The sequence below is a fragment of the Pleurodeles waltl genome, chromosome 1_1, assembly GCF_031143425.1.
Source record: "Pleurodeles waltl isolate 20211129_DDA chromosome 1_1, aPleWal1.hap1.20221129, whole genome shotgun sequence".
Classification (NCBI taxonomy): domain Eukaryota; kingdom Metazoa; phylum Chordata; class Amphibia; order Caudata; family Salamandridae; genus Pleurodeles; species Pleurodeles waltl.
The window spans coordinates 825781961-825797915 of NC_090436.1; the positions used below are offsets into that span (position 1 = coordinate 825781961).

The window sequence follows — 15955 nt, forward strand, 5'->3', positions numbered from 1 at the left end:
GCCCCACCCAGCCGCCCCATGCTACCGTGAAACAACATTAAAACTCAGTTTAAACAAACTTAAAAATTGTGCAATTCCTACTGCCACAGCTAGATAACGCATTTCTGACAGTAGCTTTATTGCATCTAACCTTCGCACTGTTCTCTATTTATAAGATAATAGTCTTAAAAATCGGATTCGGAAAATAAAACACACAAGATTATGCAGCAAAGAACATTTTACGTTCAGGGGACAAGGCCAAATATCATGGTTATCCTGGATCATGGCCCAACAGGGGTGGGATTAGTAGACTGGATTACAACCCACTCTTAGGATTTAATCCCATAGGCCAAGGTCCACTATCTGCACCAAATAGGGAAGGACCGTATCCCTGTCTAAGGAGGGCAATGAAAAATTAAATCGAGGGTTTCTCACTCAAGTAGGCCAGGTCTAGCGTCTCGGCCACCTTTACTACTGACTCTTAAAACACTTGTTTCCCTGGGAAAAGGTACCAGATCGCAATCGTAACACACTTGGAATGTAGGAACTTAATAGCTCTTAGTCTATTCCTTATGTCCCTTCCCCACCTTCTTTCACTAGCTTGAATCTCCTCCCAGCAGGGATTAGAAACATGTGTTTCTTCACCATTCCCAGAGAGCCTGCTAAACAAATCTTAAGGCCTGGGAAATTGCCAACACATTCCAGGAGATAAGCTTCAATTCCCTCCTTATGCCCTGGACCATGGTACCCTAGGGGAGCGACTGGAGCCTATTAAGTACCGCCCCCTCTAGTCGGTCCCACTCACAGGAGGGTTCAAGAGAGAAGACCTCTGTGCCATAAAGACCTATGGGGGTATTTTCCCTTCATAAGCACTCGGCAATGGAGTAAGGGAAAACCCTCCAAATTTCCAATTAAATCTAGACAAGCAGCTAACTTGCAGCAACAACTTCTGCTTAATACTGTCCCAATTGTGTCCCATTTTAAGTTTCTACTAAACGTCAAACCTAAATATTTGTAGGAGCAGACTACTTCCGCCTCCCAAGCATATAGATGCGAGCTGAAGTGATTAGAACTGCCACCATATCAAGACCTTTCTGAATTCCAGTCAAGGTCTCTCCTTCTATATCAGCTGTTTAATTGTTGGAAATCCATTACTATGTAGGTTCTGGAAAAAAGGCAGTCATACTGACATGCAAGCTGCTCAAATTTCAAACCATCTGTTCAATAGTTATCTGCAAACTGAAATGCGCACCCCAATATTATCAACCGTGGCAATCACACCATTCCTCCATTGGCAATGGCCAATCGATCTGCATATAACCTTGCACTTTACTTCCATCAGCCTAACATCTAGACAGCCTACTTATTGCCACCACTTCAGCAGTCGCGCTGAAGCTTGAATAGCACTGTTAGAAACCTCAACTGTAATATCTGTTGAACTATTAGAGATTTTTTTTTGTCGACCATTATCTTCTGGCCCGCAGCAAAAAAGCTTGAACTCTTTTGCTCATCCGGCCCAAGTTATATGCTCATGCAACAGGACAAACATTTACAGTGAATTAAAAGTACTTCCAAAATCATAAACTACCTTATTTTTTAAATATGTCACCCCAAAGCTGTGACCTAGGTGCCCCCAGGATTGGGTGCAGTGTAACTATAAGCAGTGACCTTAAATAAGATGTTTTATAAGCCCTGGTGGGGGAAAATAGCCAAATTCATTTTCCCTCATTGTAGTGAATGAGCTCCATAGGCTAAAATGGGAAACTATTTTAAATTATTACGTCCCAAAAGGAGCTAAATATTTCAAGTCTGGCATCAAACTGGTTGTTATAATAAATTCAATAACTTGGCATTGTTGAATTTAATATAACTAGTTTAGGGAAAGAGTTTTAGAACTCTACCTGAAAGTTGCCAACTCTGTAGTGCCCTGCTCTGATTGGCCAACCTCTGGCAGCCTGCCTTGATGAGGTGTGAAGTGGCCTTGGCTGAAGACAAAGGAAGTGCCTGGGGGAGGAGCCCTGCCTCAGCAGATGATGAAACAGGATTTAGGGGGGTGGGGGGGGGGGGGGGATGAAGTGCAGCCAAACTGGTCTTCAAAAGGAGGGAAAAGACATTTGGAGCACCTCTGGGCCTCCCCCATTTCCTGCAATTCCAGACAATCAGGTGCCCCGTTGATTAGATTAGGAGAGGGCAGGAAAAGGGTGTATTAGGGAATTTTAGCCACACCAGTGGGTGGACTCAGCCAGACCTAACTTCCAAAATTCAGTTTCTCCCATTTTAGATGTTTAAAGAATGTTGCTCCCTGGGATTTATTTTTGCCACACTTCCCAGGAAGCGGTAATCCAAGAGGGTGGTGACCTGCCTGTGATCGGATAGTTGCCCCCCCCCGCTTTCCACCCTCCCCCGCTTTCCACCCCAGGAGCAAGGATAAATATGGCAGAGCTGCACACCTCTGATCCCTACCAGGAATAAGACAAGAAGAAGGACTGTCCTGCTGGCCCCCTGACCTGCACATAACTGTACTCTGAAGGATTGCACCAGCTGTACACTTGGACTTCACCGAAAAAAGGACTTTGCTTGCTTCAATTGGTTCAAGAAGGGACTCCCTGTTTGCTACAGGTAGAAAATAGCTAACCAAAATCCCCTGCATCACATCCTGAAGAAACTGACCAGCTGACCACTGCCCAGTGGTCATTTCTGAGATTGAGCCAGGTTCATTCTGGGAGTTGGAGTCCTATCCCTCAAGGAGCAACTCAGAGCATCGGGAACCTTGGTGTGAGTTGCGGACTCCTAAAGGACCTTCAAAAGGCCTTCTGGGAGAAGATCCATAAAAAGGAGCTGATCTGACGTCGTGAGTCAAGCCGGCTTACCTCAACCACAACCCAGCTTGACTTGCAGGTTTGTCCCACTGAAAAGCTCTGGAGCCCCAGACTTTCAAGATTTCACTGGGGGCTTCTGGAAAGGCAATCCGAAGACATCAACTTGAAATTGGCTTTCTGTGGAGGGCTGTCCAACATCGGAGAGAAAAAGCTCCAAAAGAGTGACAAAGTCTGAACATAAAAAGTTGACCGGGACTTCCCACGCAGCGTATCAGTGAAGGGCTTCAGGGACGTTGGATCCAATTTCAACTTCGGCCCGGATGAAGATTTCCGTCCCGAAAAATTGACTAAGTCCGAAGGTAGAATTCTTCACCGAGGGCTCCTGCGACGCGTATCTGAAGAGGGCTTCAGGGAGGTCAGATCCAATCTGCAACTTCATCCCGGTGAGAAAAATCTTCAAGAAAAAGTACAAAGGAAAACTTTTGACCGAGGCCTACCGCCTGCTGTAGACAAGCAGGGCTCAAACTGACTTTGCCCCAGTCGAGGTGTGACCAGATATCCCAAGCGGTGCTTTCAGTTTCTATGTGCTAAAAAAACATTCATTCTTTAAAAATTCTTATGTCTGGTTCCACTTATTCAATTGTATTCGTTTTGGTGTCAAATTAAAGATAAAAATATTTCCTATTTTTTATAAATTGTTTTGTATTTTTAAACTGTTTCCTGTGTTTTATTTCATTACTGTTTTGTGATATTTGAATGCTTTACACACTTTGCCTCCTAATTTAAGCCTTGTTGCTCGTTGCCAAGCTACCAAGGGTTGAGCTGGGGTTAATTTATTGTGTCCCCAAATGGACCTAGTGGGGGTTTGTGGCCTACTGCTAAGTGTAGGTACATATCTGACCTTGCCAATGATCCACTTTCCAGCAACCAAGAACCACCTTCATAATCTCAGCTAAGTTTCTCTAATGCTCTGTCATGTTCACAGCCCTCATCCATATCAGACTGCTATTCATATGTATTACAATGATTTCCTCATTAGCTCATGCTCCTTGTTATATTGTTTTACGTTGTCTACCATTGTCAAGGCCCTCCATAGGACAGCCTACTCATACATTAAAATGCTACTCAACATTTATTATCCCCTCTGACAGATGTTAAGCTTATAGATACCTCCAATTTAGTCAGATGTTAAGCTCCTAACTGCTCATGTGTGTTATGCTATACAAAAGTATGCTAAAATATGTAATGCACACATTAAGAACACTGTGAGAAAACCAGTAAAGTCATGAAATCTATATTGTGAAAACTGACTTCATGTAGTAGGTATTTATTTTGGGGGCGGGTGGGTGTTAAATGAACTTTAAGCGGAGTAAACAACAGCAGACACAACATACCTGAAACAGACGGTGGAAACTGCAAGATTACGCTAAGCTATTGGTCTATAGATAAATAGTTCAAACACATACTTTATAAACAAGTTAGTGTCCCATTTGCTTCAGAGCATGATTTTCATTTCAAAGTTATGGCAGGGGTTTTATGGTGGATGGATTTAAAAGTAAGCTTCCAGCAGTAGTTTCTAAAGGTAAATTAAACCGGTGAAGTGTCCCAGGAAAAATTATTTTCAATAGAGTCTACTACAGATTTCCCAAGCTGGCTCTACCATAGAATTAGATGTGTTGATTTGTTAGTGGAATAATTTATGGATTCTGCAGGATGAGTATACAACCCATAAACCATCAAATCCATGCAAATCTTGGTAATTCAAGTAAGTATGGAGAGTAGTTCTTTATTACTGTTGAAATTGCATACAGCCACGTATGTCACAGAAGCCGACAACGGTAGTTAGTAATTTCTCCAGCAGAACAGTGATGTGTTTGTGTGACAAACTATAAACAAAGTTTTTTAAGCATGGGCCACTGTCAGTGTTTAATTTATTAAAACAAATCCAAAGTGTATATGAATGTATCAAGGTTACCTTCCTTGTCTTGATTCCACATCACATCTCTTCCTTCCACCATTGTACTCCTGTCACTTTAACTCACTCTTGAAGGGACTTTTACACCATTGCTTTCTCTCTCTGTCGCCGTTTTTCCATCCTTCTCTTCCTTCTTTCTCACTCTTCAACTTAGCTATTTCCTATTCTGTATTATAGTCTGAAAATGAAAAATAAATCCTGGCCCCCTTAAACATGAGAGGTGGTGCTTACCACCTGCACGCACCAGCACAAATTAAGCAATGGTGTTAAACTTAGTAGCGTAAATATACTCCGTTTGTTGAAAAACATTTGGAAAACAGTTAAGGAGAAAACAAGTAATAGCTTACCGCAACAGAAAAAAACAAATTGCTAGAAAAATTGTTAGAGCTGCACTAATCTTCAGGGTTTTCAGAGCAAAAACTTGTTTTCTCTACAGTCACACGTAAACACAAAAAATTCCACACCGCTTTACTAAAAGGACCACATACTCAAGGACAAGAGACCCTCAAGCGCAAGTATGCACTTACCGGTGATAGTGTGCCAAGATACCCTCAAGTGAAAGTATCTATCCCCTTACAGATGACACTGTGCTTTGCAAATACGCAAAGCATAACAAATAACCATCTTCACCAAGGGTGCTTCACAAATGGTACGTGTGGAGGAATGACCAGCAGCATCAAGAGACTGAACACACGAGTCAAGTCTTAAGACATACAGCCAACTAAAAGCTTGCTTACCAAAACAGACAAATATGTAATAGTCAAAATATCCATTTAACAACAAAACGGACACTTTTTTTTTTTTTTTTATAGATTTCTATTAATGATATATTTATTTGCATATATTTCTCCATCACCAACAGAAGGAAAAATGAAAATCCCATACATCTTTGTATTTGTCTCTCTGGCCTATAAAGCTGGTGCAATGCCACTGAAAAATATCTAGGCCCTTCTCATGTAAACATACATTTATGTTACAACAGTAGTATTTATTGTCTATTTTCCACAGCAATTTTACTTTCACAGCACGTTTAAGCAGAAATTCTCAAAGGCTTTTCTAAGGATTGTAAACAAAAGCCATCTCAACAAGTGCATAGTCGTCTTTTTTTTTTTTATCTCAACAGTTACATAAAAGGCATAAGATTTAATAAAGCCACCATTAAAAACATTAATGTTATTACCTGCAGGCCATTTTAATGCTATTTCAAGAGTCAAACGCTTTTAAGAGTCAGAAATTGCCCCATTGTAAAATTATGATACAACTCCCATTTAATACTTTTTCCAAACTAAGTTCACATTAATAGCCAAGTCCCCTTAACTGATCCTCACACAAAACCCGTTTGAACAGCACTGGAACTAAAGAGAATGGTATACAGTACTAGATAGAGAGAACTCCTGCCTCATCCACTCCCCAAAAAGTGCATTCTGGATTGTACACGTATATTTTATTAGGTTTGGCCCTCAGACTTCCGCTTCTGAAGAAGTGAAAGGAACAATGAATGTGTGGAACGATCTTCTTGCAGATCTTGTAGTTCGTTGCTCTAATTTGCTAATCAACTGAAGCCGGATTTCCCTAAGCGGACATCACTCATTAGTAAAGACTAAACCTAACCAAAATTCTGTGTTCCTCATTTTAATTATCTCTAACTTTTAACCACATAACATAAATAATTATAAATCCATTTGGGTTAAAAGAAAAGCTTCTCTTTTAGCAATTGTTTTTCACAGTCTTAAATATATTTGATAACAGGATTCGAAAGCAGATTTTATTACAGATCTCCATTTCTCAATAGGATCTTAAAGAAGAAAAGTATTCAGCATAAATGCCAATACTTAAAGTGTGCAAGGTGCTTTCGTGGCAGTCAGTGATATGCAAATTGTGGGTACAGAACCCCCCCCCCCCAAAAAAAAAAAAAAAAAAAAGTAGCACAATACCTAGAGGGGTGTAGATTGCTATCCTTGCTACGAAAGCTGTGGAGGAGCTACAATGACAAAAGGCACGGAGATGCTAGTGAGACACTGAAGTTATGAGGCGCACCTAGTTATGTGGCAAAGCTAACATTTAATGGTGTGCGAAGCTACCTTAGTGTCCAGAACATGCAGGTGCCAGACTAGGGTTAAAAAGCATTTACGTAGCGCATATATACAACCACATGATTGCTTCAAGGTCTCACTGTGGCGGCCACCCGGGACTGCAGTACACGAAAAGGGTAGCCAATGGTCTGAAATATGCAGCAGATTGTCTGGGGTCTACAATAATGGAAAGGTGATTTGCTTAAGCAAGGATTAGCAACATCTCTCACCGTGGGGACGGGGGGAGAGGGACTATAAATACAGATGAAAATGCTACTAATTTATTAATCCCAAAAAGGAGTCTGCTGTGCTATGCTTACCAGTGTCTTACAGAAAACAGCTCTCAATACTCTTAAACCTAGTGGGACTTGAAAGCTCACGTTTTGAAGATGCAAAAGCTTGGTCTGAACAAGCACAAATGAAATGTGTTTCCAATTTATAAAACACTTGACGGCTAAACACCCGCCTATTTATTATCTGGGTGGGAATGCCACAGATAGTGAGAAGTACTGCCCTTCCGATCCTGTGAATGCAAAGACGTCATACGAGCATCATGCCTCAGCTTCTATAAGGAAATGTATGTATGCGGCGTTGGGCGTTGACAACAATCTATTTTCTGCAAATCTACCTTACATAGACAGGCCGTCCCTTGTATTTAGAGCCAACATACTTGTTTTGGTAGACAATGAGTCGGGCTAACGGTTAACGACTCATACCACGAAAGTAGAATTAAAAAGCTAGACAGCTGGTTTAGAACCATAAACGGGGACTTTGGAAGGCAAATAAAACGTAATTTTGCTTACACAATACCAGGATGTTGGAGGCAGCAAAGAGCCAAATGATATGCTACCAAAGTGCTAGATAGAGTGCACTGCGTGCCCAATTAACAAAAATAGAATTTAGCTTTCAGTGTAAATATATGCTACGAAAAACTGTAAAAAGTGTTTGAACAGAACTAAATAGGAAAAAAGTGACCGAACCAAACTATAAAGACTCCTATTAAATCAATAAATAAAAGGCTGCTTTTAGGTTTATTACCGGGTAATATTTTGTAAAAACGGTTGCATTTCTTCAGCAACGTACTGCTACATGACAGTCTAAATACTATCAGCTCCTATTACAAAAGGTATCATCTGGACTCATGTCTGCACGCTCTAGGACATAGACTGATTATACTGGCTCTCCCAAAATAAGATATTCATAAATGTCACTGAAATAGTCAGGGATAGTCAACAAAATGCAAATCAATGTTTTGAGTAGTGAAAACACAGAACGTAATTTAGAGGGGAAAAAAAAAAAAAAAAAAAAACACTGATGCTGCTATAGCCCATTTTAAGCTTTTTTAGAAGGTGCCACATCAGGACAAACATCAGAAATGGGTCTGCTCGTTAATTAAATAAAAAACATGTTTTCGTGAACTGCAAGGGAACCTAGAAACATGAGGCCGCAGCAGACACTTGGTTACTGTTCTCCTTGACCACTAACCCCATCCGTAAAACGTACCACGAATTAAAATAACCTGTTCTACCAGCTATTTTAAGGCATAAGCTGCCATGTTTGTTTCATTGAGGAAGGACACACAAGCTTACTCGCACAGGATTTTTAAATAGTGCAGTGCAGCAATCGCGCACTTCACAGCATCGACAGAGCACCTAATTGTACACAAATTGTTTACATGTTTGACACTGGCATACTGCAAACATGTGAGAGATATGTTCACTTTGAAAAGGAGAAACAAGGATAAAAATTATATTGTGGGGGTGAGAGAATTCAAACTACAGTAAACTTCCCCTTAATCACCGAAAGGTCATGCAAATGGTAAAACTGAACTAAATTAATTACGAGTCCGGCAGATCACTCTATATATTCCTGGATAAAGAAAACAAACAGCCAAATTAAGAGAGCTTCGAACGTAGAATTCCACATACAAGACTTCAAATCCGTACCCTGTGGAGCTTCTAGGTTTAATGGTCAATACCAACTGAGACAGAAAACCATTCAGAAATGCAAATTAGTGCTCATGTGCAAAAGGCTAGTTGATGAGTTCTAATTATCTTTAAGATTCAATTTTACCTTGCACGGAGATTATTACCACAACAAGTAACATCTGGAAACACTTCTGAATTAATACAGCGAACCAATCAACACCCCAATGTCTCACTGTCTTCTCCCAAGTTACACCAATCACCAAAAAGAGTGAGATACTACAACTAGTTCGGTCTGTGCACTGAAATATTTATATGTAGACCTGGGTGATCAACATACATTAGAAACAACTGCTTTACAATACTTTTAATGTTAGGAGCAACTATAATTTTTAACAAATTGAATGAAACGCAGATCAATCAAAAGATGAGCATCTCAATGAGAAGAACCTTCATGATCAGAAAGAGGCTCTAGGATTCAGCTGTCCAATGTTTGGCTCTATTGTGACTAGGAAGCAGTTATCAAGGCCTCCCACCCTGTCTCCCTTTACTCTCCATGTTATTTTTATTGGTGTATTGTTCATTGCTTCTGAGCTACGAGAGTTTTTATCTTAGCTACCATGAAAAGTGTGGGATACAAATGAAGACCTTTTAAGACTTTGGTATAAAGCACAGCAGGGCAGAAAGGGGGAACGATGGCTGAGAGTAAGCATATTGCTTCTACTGACGTCACTGTTCTGACACTTTGGTAAAACTGCACCTTGACTGTTGAACAATTATTTTGCATAGATAACTTTAGTGAAGTGCAATACTGTAAACGTTGGTCACTACTTGAAACATGTTCGTTTTTTGCTTAATCAATATCACAACGTGTTTGACCCAGCTTGGCATATCTCATTAAGTACAATCAGTATCAAGTATCTCAACTTCAACTTTTTTCCACAATGTATAAACATAATCCTGCAGAGGGTTTCAAGATGGTAAAAACTTGCAACCAGCAAAGAGAATTTCAACTAACAGTAGTCACAAAGAAAACATTTCAAGCTCTCTCCCAAGATGAACATCTTTTTTTTAAGGAATTCTAGTTACCGTCTCATTACAATTATTATTTATTTTCCAATCCATTTGTTTCCTTAGTTTGTCTCTTGCTTTAGGCAGGTTACCACTTGTGATGTAGGCCAGAAACTGTTCTCAACAAAAGCACTGGTTCAAGTGCTCTCCTAAAGTGTGTATTGCTGGCTAACAAAGTCTCCACTTGGTTAGGTCAGCATAAACAGCCAAATGCTCTGGCCCAGGCCGAAAATAAGACTGTACGCCCCTGGTGTTAGATTTCTCCCCCTCTGGATTTTTACATTTATTTTAACATCTGTAAGACATAGAGAATTCCTAGGTTATCAATAGTCACATACGTTTTGAAATTAGCTGAAACATATATAGACTTTGGGCTAGATCCTTGAGTGTAGAATGTCTGCAGGGATTCTCCAGTGTCCACTCGCCACCACTTAAGATAGCCTCCTGTCGACACAAGTGTTTTGCCATCTGGAGAGAAGTGTAAATCGGTCACCCATCCACTGTGAAGTATATCTCCCTCAGTAATTGCCATGTTGGAGCATAAACGAAGCAACTCACCAGAGCCTACACTCCAAAGTCGTATCTCCCCATTGTCATCTCCTGTAGCCAATAATGTGCTATCGAAAGAGAAACGGCAGCATCGTACAGCACCTTTGTGACCACTAAGTTCATAGAGAGGAGTCGTGCTACTAAAACACCAGACTTTAGCGCTTTTGTCAGCACACGTAGACACAAACTTTGAGGCATCGGGTGAAACATCACAGGAAAGAATGGAAGCTGTGTGACAAATCCTGTCCTCTTCAAGTTTCCCTGTCGTTATTTTCCATACCTTAACTGTTCCATCAAAAGACCAAGATAAAAGTCTTGAGTTTTCCAAAAGCCTAAACTTCTTGACAGCTTCCACGTGTCCTTGTAGTAACATAGCTTTCTCAATTTTCCATTCCCAAACCTGAATTACACCGTCATCAGAGCTTGAAATAAGGGTTTGGCCATCAGCTGTAAACTGGCAATATTGTACAGATTTATTGTGCCCAATTCTAAATTTAATAATGCTTGTAGTAGGTATTTCTAACACTCTTACAGATCCATCTTCTCCTCCGACTGCTGCAAAGTAAAGATCCCTGCTAAGGCAGCAACAACTTATACCATATTGCTGAGGTCCACTCTGAGAAATGAAGTCACCAGTCTTTCCATTAAAAAGTTGTAAACGTCCTCCTTCGTCAGGTGCTAATACAGTTATCGCCTCACCTTTGAAAACAACATCAAAGTCTTGCTTCAAAGTCATTGCAGTTGTCTTACAAACCTTTCTTGTTTCCCAAAGCCTCACAGTTTGGTCTTCAGAGGAGGTCAAAAGTAAAGATCCATCAGGAGAAAAAGCAACACAATGTACCCAACTCAAATGTCCACTGCATTCAGCCACTTTGGAGGCAGAATCTGTATTCCACAGCTCCACAGTATAGTGAGATACAGCGGCTGCTGCTAAAGGACTGTTAGGGCAAAAATCACAATACTGGATTGTAGTGTGGTGACTCACCAAGAGTTCCGTTAATAAATCACCAGTTTTAACATCAAAAATAAAAAGCCTGTTCTTTGCTGCTGCCATTATTTTAGAACTATCAACTGACCAGGAACAACACTTCACTAATACTTCCACATTGTCCTCCTCTTGATTTTTGAAAAGCTCTCTGAAATCCAGAGATTTATATTCATTAGCTGAGAGGACATCACAGATCTTTAGAGTTCCATCTGCTGAGCAACTGGCTAAATAGTCATCACAAGGAGAGAACCTGCAATGAATTACTGGCATTGTATGCTCAAAAAATGTATTGCGGCATTGCTCCTTGCTCAAATCCCAGAATTTTACCAGACAGTCATTTGAGCATGTAGCTAAGAGCATTTGATTACTTCCATTCGTAAACTGGCAACAGTTAACTTGCTCTGTGTGTTCTCCATATGTATGTAGCAATTTCCCAGTGAATGAATTCCAGACCTTAGTTTGTTTATCTATTGAGCAGGTAGCTACATACTCACCATCTGCAGAGAAGGCACAGCACAGAACGTCGTCATCATGAGCGTTAACACTCAAGAGGTTCTCTCCAGTTTCAGTTTTGAAAAGCTGCAGAGTTTTATCAGCACCACAGGACGCTATCCTTTGCCCATCAGGGGAAAAGCAAGCATGATAAACTGCATCTGTATGGGGACGAACAACCAAACTGGTCATATTTTGTGCATTTTTACGGTTTGCCCAGTCAAAGTAAAGATCACCTTTCTTAAGGTCTTCCATCGCCTGTATTCTGGCTTGCTTATACACAGCCGAGGTTTCTGGCTGGCAAAGTCCCAACTGAATTATATTTGGGAACGGACTACGCCCAAGGATGTGTCCATTTAATGACAGAAATACCTGAAAGTCCTCACGCACAAAGCTGCCCTGGTTATCAAGTATATCTTTGTACTCCACAAATTCATGAATAAGATGTGCAGGACCTAGTGCTTGAGTTTTTGAGTTAATCCAATCCAATGAAAATAGAAGAGAGCGGAGCTCTTGCTGCATGTCAGCACTGGCCATGTGATAGCCTAAGTAGTTATACCAGTACATGTTGTCTTCCTGAAAGGAACTGGAGAGATTCTTTGAGTAATGTTTTTGGTATTGATTAACTACCTTTGCATGAAGATCACGGAGCTGGTGCCGATTCTGCTCTGTGAGAAAATCCAGTTGAAGATCGTGTAAGTAGTACATGAACGTTTTTCCATTTCGGTCACAAAACAAAAGTGATTTGTTCACAAACTCTTGCAGCATATCTTCCACCTCTTCCGTCTCCATGTCCCATAGGAGACTTAAAACCTGGGTGGGAACCTTCATATCCTTCTTGATAACAGAAAGATCCTTGTAGAAGTCCTTCAGGTCTTCGCGTAACATGTTCACACTGATGGACATCGCTTCATCCAGTGCTTCATAATCATAAGAAGATGACTTACGTATACGTTTGAACTGTTTTCTTTGAAGCTGCCGTGCATAATATTCCCAGCGATTGGGGAAATCTCTGAGCAGCGCACCCACCAGCGAGACTACAAGAGGTGAACCCTTGCATTCCTTCACAATATCATGTGCATGCTCAGGAAGAGACTTCGCTTCAAGGTTGACGTAGCGTGAAAGCACTTCTATGCCTTCCTCGTGCGTCAGGCTGCTCTCCATTGGAACTAAGAAGGTCTTGCCAGACACGGTGCTAGCCACGCTGCTGTCCCGGCTGGTTACCAACACACGGCACTGAACATCAAAGGCCTTTAGCACCCATGGGTCCCAGACGTCGTCGAGAATTAGTAAGCACTTAGGGTACTGGTGAAGAAGAAGCAAGCGCAATCGGTCACGGGCTTCTTCCAGGTTAAGCGGCGGCCTCTGAGCACCAGGGTCCAGTCTGGCCAAAACGTTCTGCAGCTTCATCAGTAACCCGGCCTTATCCTGTTTGCCCACTGGTACCCAATGCACGCCCCCAGGGAAGTGTTCCTCCAGCAGAGCAGGGTCCCGGAGCGCCTCTGCGGCCAGCACTGACTTGCCACTGCCGGCCATGCCATGCAGCACCACCCAACTTCCGGGCTTCAATCGCCCCAGTTGATCTCGAACAGCCTGCACCTGCTGCGGCCGCGGAACGAAAACCACGGGCCTCTGGGGCACACCCCCTTGGCACAGCGCATTCAGCAACTGGGGCGAGGGGCTGGGCGAGTAGGGCTGCGGTCTCTTCTCCGGGCTTCGAGCGTCCGGGAGCCCCGGTTGCAGCAGCCCGGCTAAGTCCCTGTAGCCTTCGTTCAGCAGCGCCTTGTAGAAGGAGATGAACGCGGAGCCGTCCTTCCGCAGCAGGACATCGATGAGAGCGGCGGTGCGCGCTTGCTGGCTGGGCTGTGCGCGGACATTTTCCTCCTCGGCCAGGGTCAGCACCTCGTCACTCACAAGGTGGTCCAGCAGGTAGAGCGTGCGCAGGTCCCGCTGCAGGGCCGCGCGGTGCCGCAGCAGGCAGGCACGCGCCGCCTCCTCCATGGCCGGAGACGGCATCGACTGACGCAAGCCTGGCGTCTGGGCCGCGTGCGGAAGAAAGTTTACTTCCCCGACTGAGCGCCGAGACTGTATGGACCGCGCCCACTGTGTCAGGGCAGGAGAGCCTGTGCGATGTTCGGATATGTGAACCCCACCCCCTTCCCACGTAAGGCGATGGGGAACAAGGCGGCCATCTTTGTGAGGACAGTTTCTGAAGTAGATATCGGGGCGAACTTGCCACAGGTTGGGGAAAACCGCATTTGTATTGTCAAAAAACAAACGGCGTGATTGTTTTAATTTTTTTTAACTAACTTGTTACATAGTATATAACGAATATTGCACAGCTATCAATTATCATACTAATTAAACACAACTGCCAAGTCTCCCAGGTGCATGTGTGACTAGGCCATGCCTGTTTTTTCTTATAATTCTGCAACTTGTTTTCGTATTTCACCCACTATAAAACCAGGCTACAAAAAAATAGGACTGGTCTAACTAATCATGCAAAGGGCTAGAAAACTTGGCAGCTGTGCTGAAATGCAATTGTGTTTGACAAGGTATCACTTGTTTTTTTCTCTCATTAAGTCACCCTCTTAAGTTCTGTAATCATCACTATCTAAGAACTTTTGATTTTACAAAATTATATGAGTACTATTATACTTTCAGCCAGCCTGCCACATCCACTGGTCTCTTATAGTGTCATTCACTTTTTTAATTCAACCCACTAGAGCAGTGGTTCTCTAACTTTTTTGAAGCGCGGCTCACTTGACCTATTGGCCTCTGGCTGTGGCTCCTATTATGGGGTAGTGTAAGACCGGCCTCGGGAGAACTTCTATTTTTCTCCCTGAAAATAATTGGAATGAAACTGATGAAGGTATTATCTAATTTGCCTGCAGCCCCCACAGTGCCAGGAGTATGCACATTCACGGATGCAGGAGCTAGGCCATTCTCTCCAGCCTTTGCTTACCACTATGTGCCAGTGGTGCTCAAGCAGCGTCTTATAAATAAGGTATTTACCATTTACCCATGGCCTCCTCTCGGTATGTCTGCAGGGCACACACCGTGCGCGGAGCAGTGGTCGTCCTGTGCCTGCTCTCGCTTCTCCACTAAAGCTCACTCGGTATGCCAAAAACACTCTTCGGGCATAACCGTGAACAGACCACAACACTCGTCTTGAGGGATAAAAGGCCGCTTTAATAGAACAGGTCTGGCAAACAAATAACCTTGGCAAAAGCCTCACAAAACTACTTGAACCTCACTAATACATAAATTACCTCCTATCCCCTCCCCCTCCCTCTAATACCCATTCCACAACTACCCCTTAACCCAAACACCTTGACCTGACCTACCCTTTACCCATCCCTTCTAAAATTACTCTTGCCTGTAAATCCCTGTCCAGTCATCTTTATGTCGATTCCCTTCCCCACCCGAACTGCTTCTTGGCCCAAACCCCCCACAGCCAGACCTGACTATCAGCGGCAACCAACCCCACCTCCCCCCACCAAAAACAAACCATCATGCACAACCACGCACAGACCTGCCCTCTTAAAGAATAACCTACGACAACCACCAATGCCACAAAGCCTAAAGTATCACCATAACCCCCCCCCCCCCCCCCAAAAAAACCAAAATAACAAAAACAAAAAACAAAATAAATAAAATCCTGGGAGGGCACGAGCACAACACGCCTACTGGGTGTGACGACGGCCAAAGAGGCCGCCCACACCCAGCCCCTGCCATTTATACCCTTTGCCCAATGCCCGCCCTATCCTGCCCTACAACCAATCCCCCATAAACTCGGGCCGCGGACTGTACCACGGATGCCCGACAAGCCCGGGGGGAGACCGGGCAAGCCCTCTACTCCCCCCAAGCCCCCATCGGGCATAACCGTGAACAGACCACAACACTCGTCTTGAGGGATAAAAGGCCGCTTTAATAGAACAGGTCTGGCAAACAAATAACCTTGGCAAAAGCCTCACAAAACTACTTGAACCTCACTAATACATAAATTACCTCCTATCCCCTCCCCCCCCCCTCTAATACCCATTCCACAACTACCCCTTAACCCAAACACCTTGACCTGACCT

General features: G+C 42.9%; 1 protein-coding gene and 1 pseudogene across 2 annotated transcripts in view; both read right to left on the bottom strand.

Moving 5' to 3' along the window:
- The window catches only part of APBA1 (amyloid beta precursor protein binding family A member 1), a 431170-nt gene that overhangs the window by 372279 nt on the left and 42936 nt on the right, over positions 1-15955 (bottom strand). The gene's annotated exons all lie outside the window — the stretch shown is intronic.
- On the bottom strand, positions 8747-13974 carry LOC138287851 (apoptotic protease-activating factor 1 pseudogene; annotated as a pseudogene).